Source organism: Acanthochromis polyacanthus, chromosome 21 (assembly GCF_021347895.1).
Source record: "Acanthochromis polyacanthus isolate Apoly-LR-REF ecotype Palm Island chromosome 21, KAUST_Apoly_ChrSc, whole genome shotgun sequence".
Taxonomy (NCBI): domain Eukaryota; kingdom Metazoa; phylum Chordata; class Actinopteri; family Pomacentridae; genus Acanthochromis; species Acanthochromis polyacanthus.
Genome location: NC_067133.1, coordinates 27,997,437 through 28,016,827, shown reverse-complemented (window position 1 = coordinate 28,016,827; position 19,391 = coordinate 27,997,437). Strand labels below are relative to the sequence as shown.

Here is a 19,391-nt window from a genome sequence, read left to right as displayed (position 1 = left end):
TTATGTCAGTTAAAGTAATTTATTAAGCAGGAAACAGCAAGTAATTGGAGATCCACCAATTTAAAATACTTAATTTGCTGTCCATCTTTGTTGTGATTGCAAACTGAATATTTTTAGGTTTTTGGAATGTTTCTTGGACAAAATCAAGAAATTTGAGGACATTATCATTGGATCTGGGGAAGGATGATTGACATTTTCCACTGTTTTTGCACATTTTCTGCAGCAAAATGGGCAAACTAATGGCATTCAGTAGCTCACGTGTTGCATTTAAGTAAAACAAGGAAATTAACATGTACAATAATGTGCAAAATCATGCTGGTATTCTATAATAAAGAGTGTTAAAAAGTCTAAATGCATTATAGCAATAATAGTAATCAGGATTTTCATAATTTTTGAATCCATAGATCATTTGATCTGTACTGATTTCTGATTGAAAGGCTAAAACAGTTAGTTTTTGTATAACTAGTGTCAGGTAAAGTCATTTATCAAGCACAAAATGTCAAATATTTGAAGATCCACCAACTCAAAATGATGAATTTGCTGCTGGTCTTTCTTTGTTGTGATTGTAAAGTGAATATTTTTTAGATTTTAGTGAGATTATTCATCCTCTATTGGACAAATTGAGTAGCTCACACATGTTGCATTAAATAAAAATGAAGATTATTGATGTGCAGATCGTGCTGGTATGTTATAGTAAAGAGTATTTAAAAGTCTAAATTCATTGTTGCAACAATAATAAGTATATGGAAGAAGAGTTGAGTCACTGAATCATTATTTTTATCATTTTCAATCAATCTATTAATAATTTGTTCTGTACAATGTCAACCAATAAACAACAAAAAAATGCAGAAAATCAGATCTTCAAACTAGAGAAGCTGATTTCCTTGATTAAATGGCTAAAACAGGTAATGTATAAGGTTTGTCAGTTAAAATAATTTATCAAGCATGAAATGACAAATATTTGGAGATCCACCAACTCAAAATAGTGAATTTGCTGCCGGTGTTTGATTGTTGGGATTGTACAGTGAATATTTTTAGGTTTTTGGAATTATATTTGGACAAAACCAAGTAAATGTGAGCAGTGAGGAAATGGTTCTCACTGTTTTTACACATTTTATATAGCAGACTAGATAGATAGATTACCCTCTTGGGCAAATTCAGTAGCTCACACGTGTTGCATTTAAGGAAAATAATATGTGAAATCTTGCTTGTACTTTACAGTAATGAGTATTGAAAAGTCTAAATACAGTTTAGCAATAATAGTTACAAGAAGGCGGACAGTTGAGTCACTGGAGTGTTGGTGATCATTATTTTCAATCAATCAATCATTTAGCCTATATTGATTTCCTTGATTAAAGGCCTGAAACAGTTAATTAATGTAGAAGTTATGTCAGTTAAAATAATTTATCAAGCACGAAATGTTACATTTTTGGAGATCCACCAACTCAAAATAGTGAATTTGCTGCCGGTCTTTGTTTGTTGGGATTGTAAAGTGAATATTTTTAGGTTTTTGGAATCCTGTTTGGACAAAACCGAGTAAATGTGAGCACTGAGGGAAAGAGTCTCACTGTTTTTACACATTTAGTACAGTCAGTAATAGTGAAAACAGTGAAAATAATCACTTCTATCAGGCTTTTATCTGTCAAGCGACTCATTGATTAAGGTTCTGGTTTGGTTCTGTGTTAAAGCTTGGCATTTGGATCGAGGGTCTAATCGTACGGAACCAGAGCAGGTGTTTATTTGTGGTGTCCCTCCTGATTTTGGACGGAAGCACGTGGCACCGGTTTTATTTGTGTCAGCTCTGAGAACACGTCAAGCTGTTGACAGACAGCTGCTGCTCTTTGTTCCCTCAGTAACTGGGTCAGCAAGGGTTCATCATCCACATCGTGTTAGCCGCAAAATGTGCAAAATTGTGAGCGCGTGAATGTGATTGTGTTCGTCTTCACCTCTGTCCTTCTAAACTTAGCGCTCCAGTTACCTCCATGGTGACGGCACGTCCTCGGACGTGTACCTGCCGTACCGAACCTTTGCTATATTTAACCTGCGGTGTTGTAGTCGTGTTATTAGAGAGGACCAAAGGCCTCGCTGCCACTCATTGTGCTTCCCCCTCACACATTGTACGTTTTTGCTTTGATGATTGTCATGGATTAGAAGGATCAATCTGATCAATTATAGTTTGTTTTGGGTTTGTTTTGTCCAAATTTTTGACTCATTTTGGACATTTTCTGTCTCTTTGGACACGTTTGAAGTCATTTTCGGACGAATTTTTAATCATCTAGGGCGTTGTTTTGGTCATTTTAATACATTTATAGCCATTTCTGACCAGTTTTGAGTAATTATCCACCAATATCTGACTCATTTTGGAAATTTTTTTATGTTGGACAAGTTTCAATTCATTTGGTGACAAATCTTTAATCATGTTGGCGTTTTCTAATACATTTTGACATGTTTTGGGTCATTTTCCAGCAAATCTGAGTCATTTTGGACATTGTCTGTCACTTTGAATGAGTTTCAAGTCATTGTGGGACACATTTCTAAGTATTTCAGACATTATTTTGGTCATTTTAATACATTTTGAGCCATTTTTGACCAATTCCAAGTCATTTTTCCATTGATTCTGAGTCACTTTGGACATTTTCTGTCACTTTGGACAAATTTCTAATAATTTGTTTTCATTTTAAATACATTTTGAATTGTTTCTGACCAGTTGTAAGTCATTTTCAACCTATTTCTGACTCATTTTAGACATTTTCTGTCACTGTAGACAAGTGTCAAGTTATTCTAAGACACATTTTTAATCATTTTAGGACCTTATTGTGATAATTTCTAATACATTTGGAGGCATTTCTGACAAATTTCAAGTTTTTTTTAATCATTTTGGTCATTTTTAATACATTTTAGCCATTTCTGACTAGTTCTGACTCATTTTCCACCAGTTTTGAGTCATTTTGAACATTTTCTGTCACTGTAGATACGTTTCAAGTCATTTTGGGACAAATTACGAATCCTTTTGGTCATTTCTAATGCATGTTGAGGCGTTTATGACCAGTTCTGAGTCATTTTTCACCAATTTTGAGTCATTTGGAACACACTTGTAATGATTTTGGTCCTTTTTAATACATTTGTAGTCATTTCTAACCAGTTATGAGTCATTTCACGCCAATTTCGTACTCATTTTGGACATTTTCTGTCACTTTGGACAAGTTTCAAGTAATTTTGGGACAAATTTTTGATCGTTTTGGTCATTTTTAATATATTTGAGCCATTTCTGACCAGTTTTAAATCATTTTGGCCATTTTTTTGTCACTTTTGACATGGTTCAAATTATGTTGGGACAAATTTTTAATACATTTCTTAGTCATTTTCCACTAATTTTGAGTCATTTGGGGCATTTCTCTGTAATTTAGGGCGTAATTTCTACAGGTTTCGTCTCTTTTCTGACAAATTCTAAGTCGTTTTGGATAATGACATCTTACTGAACAGATGCTCGTATTTGTTTTTCCTCGTGGAAAAAGAGAAGAAAGGTCAACTGCTGACACCTTTGGAGAATAAGACAGCCGCTGTTGTGGAATTTCTAATAGGAAACTAACGCAGGTCTGTAGTCCTGGTCTCATGTCGTGTCTTTTTTTTTTTTTTTTTAGAAGGGCAGTTTGTTCTCTTGCAAAGTGAATTTTCACCTTAGAGAGTATGGTGCAGTTTCTATTCCTCTTTGTGTGACATGCATAACGTTCTTTGATTATTTAATATATTGGATAATAAACGTGATTTTTGGACCTTTGATGGAAATGTGTCATTTGTGTTCCAAAAAGATCCTTAATTATATTGTGACATAAACATTTATGGTTAGATTTTGTAGTACATTTTGAACCATTTCTGACCCGTTTTGAGTCATTTTCCACCAATTTGTGGCTCATTTTGGGCATTTTCTGTAACTTTGGATAAGTTTCAAGTCATTTTGGGACATGGTTTTAATCATATGGGGCATTATTTTACTCATTTTTAGTACATGTTGAGCCGTTTCTGACCAGTTCTTAGTCATTGTCCATCAATTTCTCTCATTTTGGACATTTTCTGTAGCTTTGGACAAATTTAAAGTCATTTTGGGGCAAATTTTTTACCATTTCGGTATTTTTTTTTAATATGGTTTGAGCCGTTTCTGACCAGTTTTCCTAAAAGATCTTTAATTATATAGTGACAGAAGCATTTGTGGTTAGGTTTTGCAGTTATTTTATTGGTTTCTATTTGTAATGTTATGTATTTATTCAACCATTTGTTAGCAACTCTGCTGTGGGCATTTGAGAATGAATTACTGTCTAATGAAATAGTTGTAGTAATATGAATTATGTATTTACAATGTGCGGCTGCTGTACATAAAGACATTAAATAATCATGTTCTTATGTCTGCTCTATATACAAGCTCTAACCTAAAAAATCTACTTAGTTTCATCTGGTGGCCTTGATGGCTCTTTCTCCTTTTGTTGGTCTTTTAATTTCCTCTATATTGTGATGGGGATATTTAACACTGATTTGTCTTTGGAGCTCTGTTTCCTCCATATTTTGGTCATTTTATGTGAAACTGCTGATTTTTAGGCACTCAGAGCAGAGTTAGTAAGTTATTTCTGTGTTAATTGCTTCCATTGTTCTGTCCAGCCTCTTCCACATTCTGCTGCATTGTGTGAAGTTTTTATGACTCTGATGACTCTCCACATTTTTATTGTCTGCCATCAGCTGACCTCTGCCTCCCAGCTTTGTAGTCGTCTTATCAGGACTCAGAGGTCGACACTGTGCCCTTGTAGGACCACAGCGTGACGTCTTTGTGTCGAAGCGATGAAACGGACGCGTTCCCGCGGGCGGTTAGCGTTGATGAATGCCGACTGTCCTGCAGGCGTGTCGCTTTTACCTCCTGTTTCGCTTTGATCCCAGCTTTTATGTGAACCAATGAAGAATAGGTTAACAAACGGTAGGGCTCTGGCTGAAAGTCATTCAGCGATGATTGATTGACTTTTCTTGTAATTGTCAAAACACCAGATGGTAAGCAGCATTTTTGGGAGAAATTTTAATCATTTAGGGCATTATTTTGGCAACTTCTAATATGTTTAAAGCAGTTTATGACCAGTTTTCGAGTCATTTTCCACCAGTTTTGAGTCGGTTTGGACGTTCTTTGTAACTTTGAAGTTATTCTGGGACAAATTTGTAGTCGCTTTGTTTATTGCTGTGGTCATTTCAAATACATTTTGAGTAATTTCTGTCATGTTTTGGGTCATCCTCCACCAATTTTGAGTAATTTTGGACATTTTCTGTCACTTTGGACAAATTTGAAGCTATTTTGGGACAACTGTTCAATAATTTTTTTGTCAATTTTAATACATTTTTAGCCATTTCTGACCATTTTGAGTCATTGTGGTCATTTTTAATACATTTTGAGCCATTTCCAACATTTTTTGGGGGTAATTTTTCACCAATTTTGAGTAATTTTGGACATTTTCTGTCACTTTGGACAAATTTGAAGCTATTTTGGGACAACTCTTCAATAATTTTTTTGTCAATTTTAATACATTTTTAGCCATTTCTGACCATTTTGAGTCATTGTGGTCATTTTTAATACATTTTGAGCCATTTCCAACATTTTTTGGGGGTAATTTTTCACCAATTTTGAGTCATTTTGGACATTTTCTGTCACTTCGGATGTGTTTCAGGTCATTTTTGGCCAGCTTTTTAATCATTTAGGGCATTATTTTGGTCATTTATAATACATTTTCAGCTATTTCTGACTAGTTTTGAATAATTTTTTTACCAATTTTGAGTAGTTTTGGGCATTTTCTGTCACTGTGAAGTCATTTTGGGCTAAACGTTTAATCATGTCGATTATTTTTAATTGCCGTTACCTACAAGTTTTGAGTCATCTTCTGCTGTTGAGCTTTTCTGCCATTTGAGACAGGATCCATGTTGTTGTCATCACTTCAGTGTGAGATTATCAGGTAATAACAGCTGAAGCAGACTTCCTGTGCTGAGCTTCAGGACAAAGCTATCGTCGTAGCGATGTCAGACACAAACTGTGAATCCTGGCAGCTCTGCCAGCGACTCCCCTCCTACAGATTCTTGTCACCACAGTGGATGTGATTCTCCAGAGCCTCCGTAACCTCACAAACTCAGCATGCACATACTCTGAAAAAATGCGACATCCCATCCAGGTTCCTGCTGTATCCAAAGAGAGTAATTGCAGATTTTTTTTTTATTGCATTTCATTTGTAATTTCAGCTTCAAAAACTTGCAGGTTTGCATTTCACAGAATCGATTTTGCACAAGTGCTCTTGTCATCCGATCAAACCTGCACTCACCAGTCCAACATGGCACCATTCTGAAAGTGTTTTATTGCACACAGTGAGCTGCTGAATGGAGCTACAATAAAAGGCGGCTGTCCAAGGTGATGGTCGTTCATTTTGCATTTCCATCGTGATTTCTCTTTTCATCCGATTGTAAATAATCCAAACGCTACAGATGTTTTCTCTCGCAGCAGAAGATGTTTATCATGAAGTGGCTGCCGTTCAGCTCGTGCAATAATAAACACACCAATTTATTTTCCATTTACTTTGAGCGCTGAGGAGCTCCGTCAGCTCCAGTATGCTGCTGTGAGTTTTGATTGCACTCAGAAACCTCAGTAGACGTTGTGCATCGTAGCTGCTGATCACGGCTTCACTGTGCTCTCCTCGGTAGGCAACACAAACAGCCCGACTTATTGAAAGGGGAACGCATTTCAGTGTACACTAAACCAGAAACAATTACATAACACCAGAAAAAGACAGAAATAACATTTGGCGGAGTGGCAGTGCATAATGACTGGTGCTCAGGAGCTGCTGCTGTAGTCTGAATCTGACTTCACCCAAAATAGATGAAATGGGACACTATTAAACTGTGTTATTTCAGATATCCCTTTTCTAAGCACAAGGACACAGCGTCACCGATACAGAGCAGCTGAAACCTTCACTTTGGACAAGTTTGAAGTCATTTTGGGACAGATTTTGAATCATTTTGAGTCATTTTTGATACATTTAGAGCCAATTCTGAGTGATTTTCCACCAACATTGAGTCATTTTGGATGTTTTTGGTCACTTCAACAAGTTTCAAGTCATTTTGGGACAAATTTTCAATCATTTAGGGTATAATTTTGGTCATTTGTAATACATTTTAAGGCAGGGGTGTCAAACTCCGTTCCTGGAGGGCCACTATCCTGCATGTTTTAGATGTTTCCCTCTTCCAACACAGCTGATTCAAATGATCAGGCTCGTTATCAGGCTTCTGCTGAGCTTGATGATAAGCTGATCATTTGAATCAGGTGTGTTGGAAGAGGGAAACATCTAAAACATGCAGGATAGTGGCCCTCCAGGAACTGAGTTTGACACCCCTGTTTTAAGGCATATCAGATCTGACCTGAGTTCAGTCAAACCTATGGCAACGACAGACGCCAGATCAGACAATTAAGTTCAGAAATGTTCTCTAGCTGTCTAATACTCCTTGTAGCTGTGGCACTCACTGCCTTCAGGCGGCCCAAATAGTGGGGAATCTAGACGCTGCTTTATTTAAATGAGTTCACTTGTCTATATAAGTGTAGAATGAGTGTTGTAGCATCAACTACAGAAAGCTCCATCTGGTGCTTAATCTTCAGTCTGCTGGAAAGGAACGAGTGAAAGTTGCACAATTAGCTTCAGACTCAATTAAAAATATATCTGTTGAGGCTGCCTGTGGGTTTCTAGTGTAAACACACAATAATTAATATTTATAATGTCGAAACGATTCCCTGCAGCCACCAAGACCTTGTTGTCTAATGGCACGCACTAGTCATAAATGTGCTGTACTTTTGCTTTTTCTCAAAAATAGTGTTTTAGCAATGCATGTTTTTTACATTTTGTCGGTCAGGATCGTACCATTTGTGCTACAAGTTTGCATAATCTAAAAATATGACATTTTGAGCCTATTCTGACCAGTTTTGAGCCATTTTCCACCAATTTTGAGTGAATTTCATCATTTTTAATACATTTTGGGCTGTTTCTGGCATGTTTTGGGTCACTTTCCACCACTTTTGAGTCATTTTGTGACATTTCTAATCATTTTGATCATTTTTAATACATTCTGAGCCATTTCTGACAAGTTTTAAGTCATTTTCTGCTGGTCAGCATTTCTGTTGTCGTCACTTTGGTGTGAGATTCTGTTTGTTGGTTGACGTCTTATGAGATTTAGACCTAAAGAAATTAACTTATTCTAAACATAAGGCATCATCAAGACATTTGTTCTGCATGAATGAGAAGCTGCGGTGAACTACAGTGAGGCTTCCCGTTGCTTCATGGTGTTTTGTCATGCTGGCGTTGCTGCAGTCTGTTTCCGTAGTAGCCATGAGCTTTGCTGTCCGTTTGTAGAAATGTTGATGCTGTTCATTCTGGCTTTGGGTCGCAGGCGAGCAAAGTTTGTTTTCATCCGTGTTGTAGCTGATTGTTCAGAGGTTTGCTTGTTTTCTGTGTCAGTTTGGACTGTACACTGCTGCGCTCGGTGCCCCTACAATGGAAGTGGGCTCTGCAGAAGCCTCCAGCAGCAGAAGCAGCTGTTGGCAGCTTCAGGTTGCCTACTTGCCGCCCACCACAGTTCAGAGGCCGGTTTGACTCATCCCTCCAGAGCTTACAAACATCAGCACCCCCTGTGCTCCGCTAATGACGGCATCATCATGCTGAAGATGAGCAGACACGGCGCTCATTTCCTCTCATTTGCACCGAGACACTGTGAGAGGAGTCTTTTGATCATAGTCGGTGCAGCGCTGCCTGCAGGGCGACGGGGAATGATGGAGGCGTGAAAGGGAGCGAGGCCTCCAAATGGAGAGCTGGCCCATTATTTTCTATAAACCACGGTTGTTTGTTAAACTAAACACAATAGTTTCTCCTGTTTCTAGCATGGCTTACCTCATCTTCCATTGAAACATGTATGATTTCTAGATTCAAGAACATTATTGTCATGAACACAGCAGAAACACAGTGATTACCCTGAGTGATGAGATTCTTGTTTTGCGAGTTCCCTTCACACAACTGAAATAACAGAAGAAATAAAAATAGTTAAAAATAAATTATATGTGCAAATGTTGGCGTCTTGTGCAATACTGTCATATGTATACAGGCGTTTATGTGCAAAAGCAGGAGATATGTGCAAAATATTGCTATTTATTGCTTGTGAGTCAGTGAGTTAGTCTGATAGAAACAGTTTTTTTAGTCTGGTGGTCTTTGCTTTCACACTCATGTAGCGTCTGCCAGAAGTGTGAACGTTGTGTGCTGTGTGTGGGTGTGGTCCTTGATAATTTCGTGTGTTCTTGGGTGATGTAGATGTCCTGTAGCGGGGGGAAGGCTGCTCCACAGATGAACTATTCTGTCTTCATGACACGCTGGAGAGCTTTCCTGTCCTTACTGCTGCAGTTCCCGTAGCTTACTGTGACAAAAGTGGTCAGGACACTCTCCACTGTGCTTCTGTAGAAGCTGCTGAGGAGTTTCTAGGAGTTTCTAGCTGACACGTCTTCAGTCAGCTTTGGTTCAGCTGGATCTGATGCAGCCAAAAATGGTGACCGCAGGTCCGAGGTCACCTTTTTTAGCGGTGGATGTTCTCGTCAGGGCTGCATAGGGGCTCAGTGGTTAGCGCTGTTGCCTGACAGCTAGAAGATCCCTAGTTCTCATCCCAAACTTTGAAGAGAGGGTTCAAGAGGGCGTGAAACCGTTAAGAGGTAAACGAGTGGGGTCCGCGCAGTCTGCCCAGGGGATTCAGGGGGTCCAGGGGCGGCCACTCGGTGCGGGAGGAACTCCTCGCGGGACCTCTCCCTGGGCGCGGGCTGTCCCCTGCTGGGTGCATTTCTTTCACGGCGGTGTGCCGCGACTGGCTCTGGGTCGGCCATGAAGGGTCCAGGGATGAAGGTGGCTCAGTATGTACTGAACTGGACGTTGCTTGCAAATGTTCTTTTCCACTGGAAATCACTGGAAAATTAAACTCAAGACGTGAAAAGTAATGTGTAATGCAATTTTCATTCTGTTAGAGTATATATTGTAAAACTGGTCTCGAAAAAAGTATCGTTTAGGAACCGGCATCGAAGTGAAGGTATCAGTATTGTTACCGGTATTGAAACTTTTACATTGATACCCAGCCCTAGCAGCAAGAAGATCCCTGGTTCGAGTCCCGGCTTTCCTGGGATCTTTCTGCATGGAGTTTGCATGTTCTCCCTGTGCATTCGTGGGTTTTCTCCAGGTTCTCCGGCTTCCTCCCACAGTCCAAAAATATGCTGAGGTTAATTGATGATTCTAAATTGCCCGTAGGTGTGAATGTGAGTGTGATTGTCTGTCTGCATGTGTAGCCCTGTGACAGACTGGCGACCTGTCCAGGGTGTCCCCTGCCTTCGCCTGAGTCAGCTGGGATAGGCTCCAGCCCCCCCACGACCCTAGTGAGGATAAAGTGGTGTGTAGAGAATGGATGGATTATGTTGGTTATTTCTGGTACATTTTGAGCCATTTCTGGCAAAGTTTGAATAATTTTTCACCAATTTTGAGTAATTTTGGACAAGTTTGAAGTCATTTTGGTACAAAATTTTCATCATGTTGGTCATTTTTAATACATTTTTGGCCATTTCTGAAATGAATTATTTGTAACAGTGAAACATTAGATTTCATTACAGTAATGGATTCCTTGCAGCCCCCAGAACCCTGTTATCACATGGCATGTACTAGTAATAAATGTGCTATGATAGACCGTTACTTGTCCAGGTGAACCTTCACCCTAAGTCAGCTGGGACTGACTCCTCTACCCTAATGAGGATTCAGCGGTGTATAGATAATGGATGGATGTTCTCGGTCAGCCAGCAGACCTGTGATGTGGCATCAGCCACACTGTTGTAATCACACACTGAGCTCTCTGCTCCCAGTTATTTATCACCTACAAATTGAGTTGTGACGTCTCATCTCTGTTCAGTGCTGAGTGAAAGGACGACCAACGGGACTTTAGCTTACAGCTGCTCCAGGTGTTCCCCTCCAACCGTCCTCATCAGTCTGAAGCTCAGCTCTGACAGTCAGACCTGCAAGTGCCTTGGAAATAGTTTGACATTTTAGGAAACAGGCCTTTTTGCTTTCTGACTGGGAGTTAGTCAGTCTATTAACCTTGTGAGAAGATTCTCTGCATGTTCTGCTGGTGTCACTGCAGCATGAAGTCCTCAATGGAAACAGAAGAAGAGAACCTCAAGCTGTGTTTTCTGCAGCATGATGCAGTTAGAATGCCATAAATCATGAAAAAAAGATTGTTTGATTGCTTATTTTAAAAAAACAAAAACTGGAATCAGCACATTATTCCCACTGGTTTAATAGAACTAAAAAAAAATGATAAAATAGAATACTGTGGGTATGTCACTAGCTACATTTTTAATTTGCTTTAATGCTGCTCTGTGTAAACAAATCCTGGTCACAGCTGTGTCACTAATGGCTTTACTGATAGACATTTTCATTTTTTTACAGAATGAGGTTCGAGCAAATGGTTTATTTGACAAATTAAAAAAAAAAAAAAAGACATGTAGAATAGCAGGTCTTTGATGTAATGTCATGATTTTTAGTCACAACAGACATGAACATCACAGATCAGAAGCTCCAGGACCACTGGAAGCTTAGAAAAGTGATGATTCTCTCTGTTTTTGGCTCTGATGAATGCTGTGATTTTGAGGGTTATGTATGTAATGTACATACCCATTTTGAGTCATTTTGGACAAGTTTGAAGTCATTTTGGGACAAGTTTTTCAATCATTTTGGTCATTTTTAATACATTTTAAGCCATTTCTAACTTGTTCTGGGTCATTCACCACCAATTTTGAGTCATTTTGGCCACTTTATGTCTTTTTGGACAAATCTCAAGTAATTTTGGGGCAAATGTTGAATAATTTACGGCATTATGTTTGGTCATTTCTAATACATTTTGATCCATTTCTGACCAGTTTTGAGTCATTTTCCACCAACTTTGAATCATTTTGGTATTTTTTTTTTTTAAATATTTTGATCCATTTCTGACATGTTTTGGTTCATTTTCCATCAATTTTTAGTCAATTTGGACATTTCTTGTCACTTTGGACAAGTTTCAAGTCATTTTGGCACACATTTTTAATCATTTTGATCATTTTTAATACATATTAAGGCAGGTTTGCCACAAGTTTTAAGTAATTTTTCACCAACTTTGAGTTATTTTGGTCATTTTAATACATTGTGAGCCATTTCTGACATGTTTTGGGTCTTTTTCTACCAGTTTTGAGTCATTTTAGACATTGTCTGTCTCTTTGGACAAGTTTCAAGTCATTTTGGGATGCAGAAACCTGTATCTGCCAGCTGGTTAGCTTAGCACAAAGTTTGGAAACTATCCTGGCTCTGATTATCATCTCTTATCTTGACTGTTTAATCCTCTGTATTGGTAGTGTGAAAATCCACAACTGCAGATTTTGCTTTGGTTGCAAGATCATTTGAAGAGGAGTATTTCGTCTTAGAGACTGAAACATGCATTGCTGTTGTTGTTTGTTTCCCACTAAGGTTTCAGGGAGGTGTTTTGTGGAGTTGTTTACCTGTGTCCGTAGACCATAGCGTGCCTGCCTGCTGTAGTTCAGGAATTCCACAGAGAACTCGTGAAACAGCAGGAGGCCGGAGGGTCCGAGGGAAATGGTCATAAACAGACGCCATTAAGTGCAGCTCTCAAACTTCTGCCTAAAGTTCTCCTGCTTCCTGCTCTCTCTGCCTCCCATTCTTTCATTCGTCCAGGGTTACTCTGGCTTTAGCAGCAGGCTGGTGAATAAGCTGTGACCTTCACTTCTTTTTCTTTTTACCGTCATTGTGTAGGTGTTCAGTGAGGCAGAGCATAAAGTAAAACTGAAGGCAGAACACATCCTTTTTAGCTGCATCGACGGTGTTGTGTGTACAGTTTAAAAGGTTTGCAGACATAAAGCCCTCTTTCCTACGGTTCTGTGGAGCTGCTAGCATTGTTTGTGTGGGCTGAGAAGGGCTGAGGTTGTTTTTGGTGGCTACTATAAAAGGCAGTCATTTTAATACATTTTGAGCCAATCCTCACCAGTTCTGAATCATTTTCCACCAATTTTGAATCATTTTGGACATTTTCTGCCACTTTAGACAAGTTTCAAGTCATTTTGGGACCATTTTTTTATTCATATAGGGCATTATTAATATATTTTGAGCCATTTCTCACCAATTCTGAGTCATTTTCAATGAATTTCAAGTCATTTTGGACATTTTTTGTCACTTTGGACAAGTTTGAAGTTGTTTTGGGACATTTTTATCATTTAGGGCATTATTTTGGTCATTTCTAATATATTTTAAGCCTTGTCTGACCAGTTTTGAGTCATTTTCTACCAATTATGAATCATTTTGGACATTTGTGTCACTTTGGACAAGTTTCATGTCATTTTGGGACAAATTCTTAATCATTTTGGACATTATTTTGGTAATTTCTGATACATTTTGAGCCATTTCTGACATGTTTTGGATCATTTTCCACCAATTTTGAGTCATTTTGGACATGTTTTGTCACTTTGGACAAGTTTGAAGTTATTTTGGGACAATATTTAATCATTATTGCTATTTTAAAATAAATTTTAAGCTGTTTCTGATTAGTTCCAAGTCATTTTCCACCAGTTTTGTATTGCTGTGTAAGAGTTCAATAAGGCAGAGCGTAAAGTTAACCTGAAGGCAGAAAACATCCTTTTTAGCAATAACATTGTGTGAATGGTGTAAAAGGTTTGCAGACATAAAACCCTCTTTTCTACCGTTATGTGGAGCTGCTAGCATTGTTTGTGTGGGTTGGGAAGGGCTGAGGTTGTGTTTGGTGGTTACTGTTAAAGGCAGCGCTCTTGCTGGGTGTTACAAAGGGGACAGGATTTCCTCTGGACAGTCTGCAAAAACCCACCGCGCCCCCAGAACCAATGAGCGCGCTCGCCTCTGCTGCTCTGTTTGAGTTCAAACGTTTCATCGTCATATCTTACAGCCAACGGGTTATGAAATGGTCAGATTCGGGTGCCAGGCGGACCAAGTAGCACACTTGACCTTTTGAAATTCCAGCTTGCATACTTGTCTCGCGCTCACATCCGCCCACCTGCCGTGCCACTGTTGAACTTCATGATGCTGGCCACACAGATCTGCCTTTCCAGTGAATGGGCTATTATGTGGTCAGAGTTTACTAGTCATTCAGCTTTCTTTTTTCAGATTTGAGCTAAAAAGTGCATAGACAGTTGTGTCTAAGAATAATTCTGAGATGTTTAGCCATTAAAGCTTCTAATAAGGGTTAGCCAGATACTGTAGTGTTTGACCAAAAAGTCGAGCCATAGCTGCAAGACTAGCGTGCAGCCTCTTTTAACCCTTTGATGCGCAGCATGGGTCAGGATGTAGCCATTTTCCATTGGACTTTAGTCACTTTTGACCCATGTTGTACATCAGAGGGTGAAGAGATTTAAGTTGAATGTTGACTGTACTGCGCATTTTTGTCCATGTAGACTTGCTGTAGTTAGTTTAGTTTTTCTACTGAAGAAAGTCTAGAACAAAACTGTTGTTTTTCATTCCTCATTCGTTTGTCTTCTGCAAAACCCTGAAGAGCATATGTCTGTAAGTAATACTTATGGTTTATGTTCAACTTACTTGTGATGGTCTTTTGAAAAAGTTCGTAGCTCGTATGAGAAACTTAGAGACGGGAGTGACTCTAATGCACAAGCCTTTCTATGCTGCTTTTAGTGTTAAGTTAGCATTAAGCTAATCAAAAGTTTTCTGTACTTTGCTAATTATTAATGCTATTTTCAGCACATACTTGTGTACATTTGTGTTGTTTGTAATAACAGCAGTCAAAAACTCCAACATTTTATTTTTCTTATTTCTGTATTGCAGCTTCACACTGTTTGACAGTAAACATCTTAAACTTACCTGCTGATGTTTATTGAAAGACCTGCTTAGCTCTCTGCCAAGCTAGAAATCAGCTCTACATCCTAGTAAGGACAGAATAATTATGGTGAAATGGTAGTTTGATCAATATAGAGAAAAAACATGTCTTGATTGCACATTTTAAGACCTAAATAGAACACTGTTTTCATGTTTTATTGCATTCATGCTAAAGTACAAATCTTTGCATCACAGTTAGACTCGTCCTCTTTCAGCGCACATCTCTGAAAAGCAAAATAAAAATAAACTTGTACCAGAATTTTATACTCAAAATTAAATCTGCAGAGCTGCTTTTACTTTCACATTGTAGCATAGACTGTATATATAGTGGACGTATCATCTGACTCCAGAATTGAAGCCAACCCGGAAGTGTCAAAAACTTGCAATATCACGCCGTCCGCTAGGGTTGGCTCCAAAAAGCTTTTTCTCCATAGACCCCAATTCATTTTTGGAAAAAATAAAATTTGATAGACTGATGTTCTACAGCTCAGGATTTTTTTCACGTTAGTTTTCATGGTCAAAATGAGAGATCAGGTGGCCGATCTTAAAATAAATCAATACTGAATTTTAAATAAATCATTAAAGTTGGCGGAGCCAGGGGGCGTGGCTATACTTGATAGACAGCAACAGAAGCCTCTGCGGTAAAACGTGGGCGGGATAAGAGAGTCCTCAGCCAGTCCTGCCCCTAGTTGCTCTCCGGTCCAGTCTGTTTGACGCTTTTTACGTCACTGGCTCCAAAATATCCAAAACGGCGACCAGGAAGTAGCAAAATCCAGGCTTCATTTTCTCGGTGTTGAAATCAGCGGGTGACGTCACAGTTAGTTTACGCCTGCATTGTAGGTTATTGCGAGTTACCGTATATCTAGATGTAGAGACGTTATTCTTCTTGGCCTTCATGCATTCATTGTGCTGCAGTTTGTGCTGTTTATTCAACTGTTGTTTTGCAGCTCAGTCTCGCACACTCGTTCTACATGATTCGTTTTTGCTTGACATCATTTGTCGTAAATCCAAAAAGTCTCCAAACAACAAATGATTGTATTGAGTAGCTCTTCTCCTTATTTTGCAGACATTTTAGTTTCATTACTTTTATACTCTAGACTGCAGCCGCAACATCCATAAAATGTTTGCACACGCTGTCGCTGCAGGGTTGCTCCCAAAAAGTGAACCAGGAATGTCTTAGCTGTTAGTTTAGGAAGTGCTTGATTTGATCTGAGTTTTCTATGAGTGGAGTGTGTGTTTTAAAGGTTCATTTGATTGCAGGAAGCTGACATCATTATCAAGATTAATACCTGATTAACTGTGCAGCCCAAGCAGCCCCGTGGAGCTGATTGTCTTTGCAGAGGTCCCTGATTTGTTCACCTTGTAGGTGAAGCTGCGGCTTTTAAATCATTTCACTGATCAGTAGGTTGCGGTAATGTCTTAAAACGTCCTGAAATGTGTCGGTAAAAGCATAGAAGAAGAAAATGTCTCACAAATCAACATCTGGGACAATACTTTAAAAATCAGTTTTGCTTCATTATGTGAGGCAGCTTGAATTTACTACTTTTGCTGGTAAAATGTTGTCTACTTTACTGTTAAGTTTGTTGTACAAGGATGGGATTGATCTACTGCGTGTATGAGATGTGGTTGGTTTTCATCACTTATCACAAAACTTCAGTCAAAGAAATGAAGAAAATAATAATAAAAGGACTGCATTTGGTCTCAAAATGATGATTAGGATGAGTGTTTAACAATGAGATGTGACTCAGGACGGCTGTTAATTTGAAGGTTTATGAATCTGGTAATTTATCTTTTCAATTTTCAGATAATTAGAGAGAACAGTTATTTTAATGACAACAGAATTACTGCATTTTTGTTGCAGAAAGCACCAGAGTACAACGTTTGCTGATCTGAAGCTGGTTGGTGTCTTTTCCTGAACCCTGAGAAAACCCAAAGGGGGCCAGTAAATCCTCCAACCCCCAACCAAATAAATTAATTGATTTTCAGAGAATCACTGGACCCCCAGCTCTCAGCTCTCCCTCTAACGGGTCCGGTTCTACAGCCCAGTGGGGTCTGACCCAGATGGGTTCTGAAGAACGTTGAAGCTGATAGTCGAGGAAAATCTGTCTAGCTTCTCACTGCCTCCATCCAAACGCCTAATCCTGCTACCTCTGATAATTAATTTAACTGAGTAGCCACTTTCGAATGGTTAAATTGACTACCAGTCATGTCTGTTAACGGCAGCTTTCCTTCTCATGGGTTTGGCACTTGGTAAGTTGCTAGGTTAAAGTTTAGAGGTTAGGAAAAACCCCAAGGATATGTTTATAATAGGCCACCCACGTCCCCAAAGACTAGTAACCTTTCAGAACCTTTTTTAGATGTAATGCCCACAATAACCTGACTTTTTACCACCAGAGAAAATATTCAGAATCAATCATTGTGATAGGGGTAAAGTTAATTTCCAATCTATTAATTCTAATTGCAGGAAAAATGTTTATTATAATATTTTAGCAAAGGCGTAGCAATAGCTCTTAATCATCAGACAGTTAATCAACCATCACTATTCTTTCAATTGCTTAACACAACTCCTAAGTGGAACTATGCTTTCATAAAAGAGAAGTAATATTCACCCAGATTACATAATTTGGAGGGGCAGAGCAGCCGGCTTGGCCGTAGTCGACTGCTCACCTGAAACCCGACAAGCCTTTGAGGACCCGCCGGGGCCCAGGGGTAAGTGGATGGGGGTCCGGACCAGATTTAGATCTGAATGTATCCATTTTTGTTGTCTGGGCCAGTAAAAACTTTGTTAATCCATTCTGGTGTTGTTCCTCATGGGGAAAATAGAGTTCAGTAATGTTCCTTCAGTCAGCATAATTTTTAGATCACAATTCCGTAATCCTCAAAAACTGCAGAAAATGCAGTACTTTCGTCCATAATTCCAATAGAACAGTTATTCCACTGCAGATCATGTTGAATCCCCCATCCGGAGTTGTGTGATAAAATCCCCTTAGCTCAGGGCATTTCTACCCTGGTTTGCATCGAGCGACTATCACCCAACGACTCCCAACTTGTGTCTCGATGAGGTGTAATTTATAGTGAACTGAACCTTTTGCATATGCAATGACTGCACCCTTAATTAACAGCATAATCTCATACTAAATTAACTTGAGCAATGACTTCATCTCTCCCCCCCTTCCAACTCGCACACTTCTACCATGCACCGACCGCATGGACACCTCCACTTTTAAGGAACTAAAACTATCTGCCCCCCTGATCTCTCCTGTCTGCAGCTCAGAACAGGCTCCTGATCAGGAAATGGAGAAACAGATGTCAGCCTCTAACTGTTGCTGGCATTCCATTATGCAACCTTTTGGACAATGTGTACAGACATAAAAATCCCCAAAATCTATTTTGAGTTTAATCTTTACTGTGAACACTTGACCCTAGTTTCATAGAGATCAACTCTCTTAAAAGCATTCCCATTTCATAAAGCATGAGTTCCCCTTTTTAGTCAAATCTATCAAAACATCAGTTCCCTATGGTAACCAAAAACATCACTTTTCACAGTGAGCTGCTGTTCTGACCTGGTTATTTCTGAAAACAAAGATTATCATGACAACCTTTCAAAAATAATCAAACCATCACTTCTTACAGTGAGACACGCTTCTGATTTTTACACTGTTTCAGAATTAAGGAATGTAAAAAATAAACATTTGGTTAGTTCAAACACATTCATTAGGTTATGGCATAATTTGATCATAAATCACAGGTTATAATATCACAATGTTCTCTTATTTAGCCATTGTTCTGTCAGAGTCTCCACCTTGTGGCTGATTCTGGGATCTCATATTTCCATGCTCCACAACAACCCATCTCCATAAAAAACACTTTTGGAGCCCAAACTGAAAGGAACCTCCAGCAGTATTTTCATTGATTTGTAAAGGTTCCGACAGCCAGTGGAACGACGCTGATAAATCTGAAAAGGTTCGTGTTGTTTTACAGACCATGGAGACTTTCCTTTTTTTCTTTTTTTTTTTGTCATTTGGAGGATTTGTCAGGCTTTTCCTGCAGTGCGGCCCTCTGCTTTTATTTCCACATGGAAGGTGTTGAAGTCGTGTGACGGCTCATCTGCCTGACAAAACAGCCGGCTGCACATCATCCCAGCAGCTTCGGCCCTCAGCCTCCCTCACACGAGCTCCTCCTGCCTCTCCAGTCTGCCGCTGAAAGTCCACCTTTCTTCACCGGTGACCCCGTGATCAACAGAGACCTGAGCAGTGTGACGGCGTTCTGCTTACTCAGGTAGAAAATCCTCTCAAGGACTCGCTCTAATTGAATGGCGAGTCTCCAGAGTATCCTCTCTGAGTACCGGCCTTCACTCATGACTCAGACCGAGGCAGGAATCCATTTGTGTCCTTGTCTGATCAGTGATGGAACATT

At 39.2% G+C, this 19,391-nt stretch overlaps 1 protein-coding gene across 1 annotated transcript in view; it reads left to right on the top strand.

Annotated features, from left to right (window-relative positions):
* The window catches only part of mosmoa (modulator of smoothened a), a 36,660-nt gene that overhangs the window by 1,351 nt on the left and 15,918 nt on the right, over window positions 1–19,391 (top strand). The gene's annotated exons all lie outside the window — the stretch shown is intronic.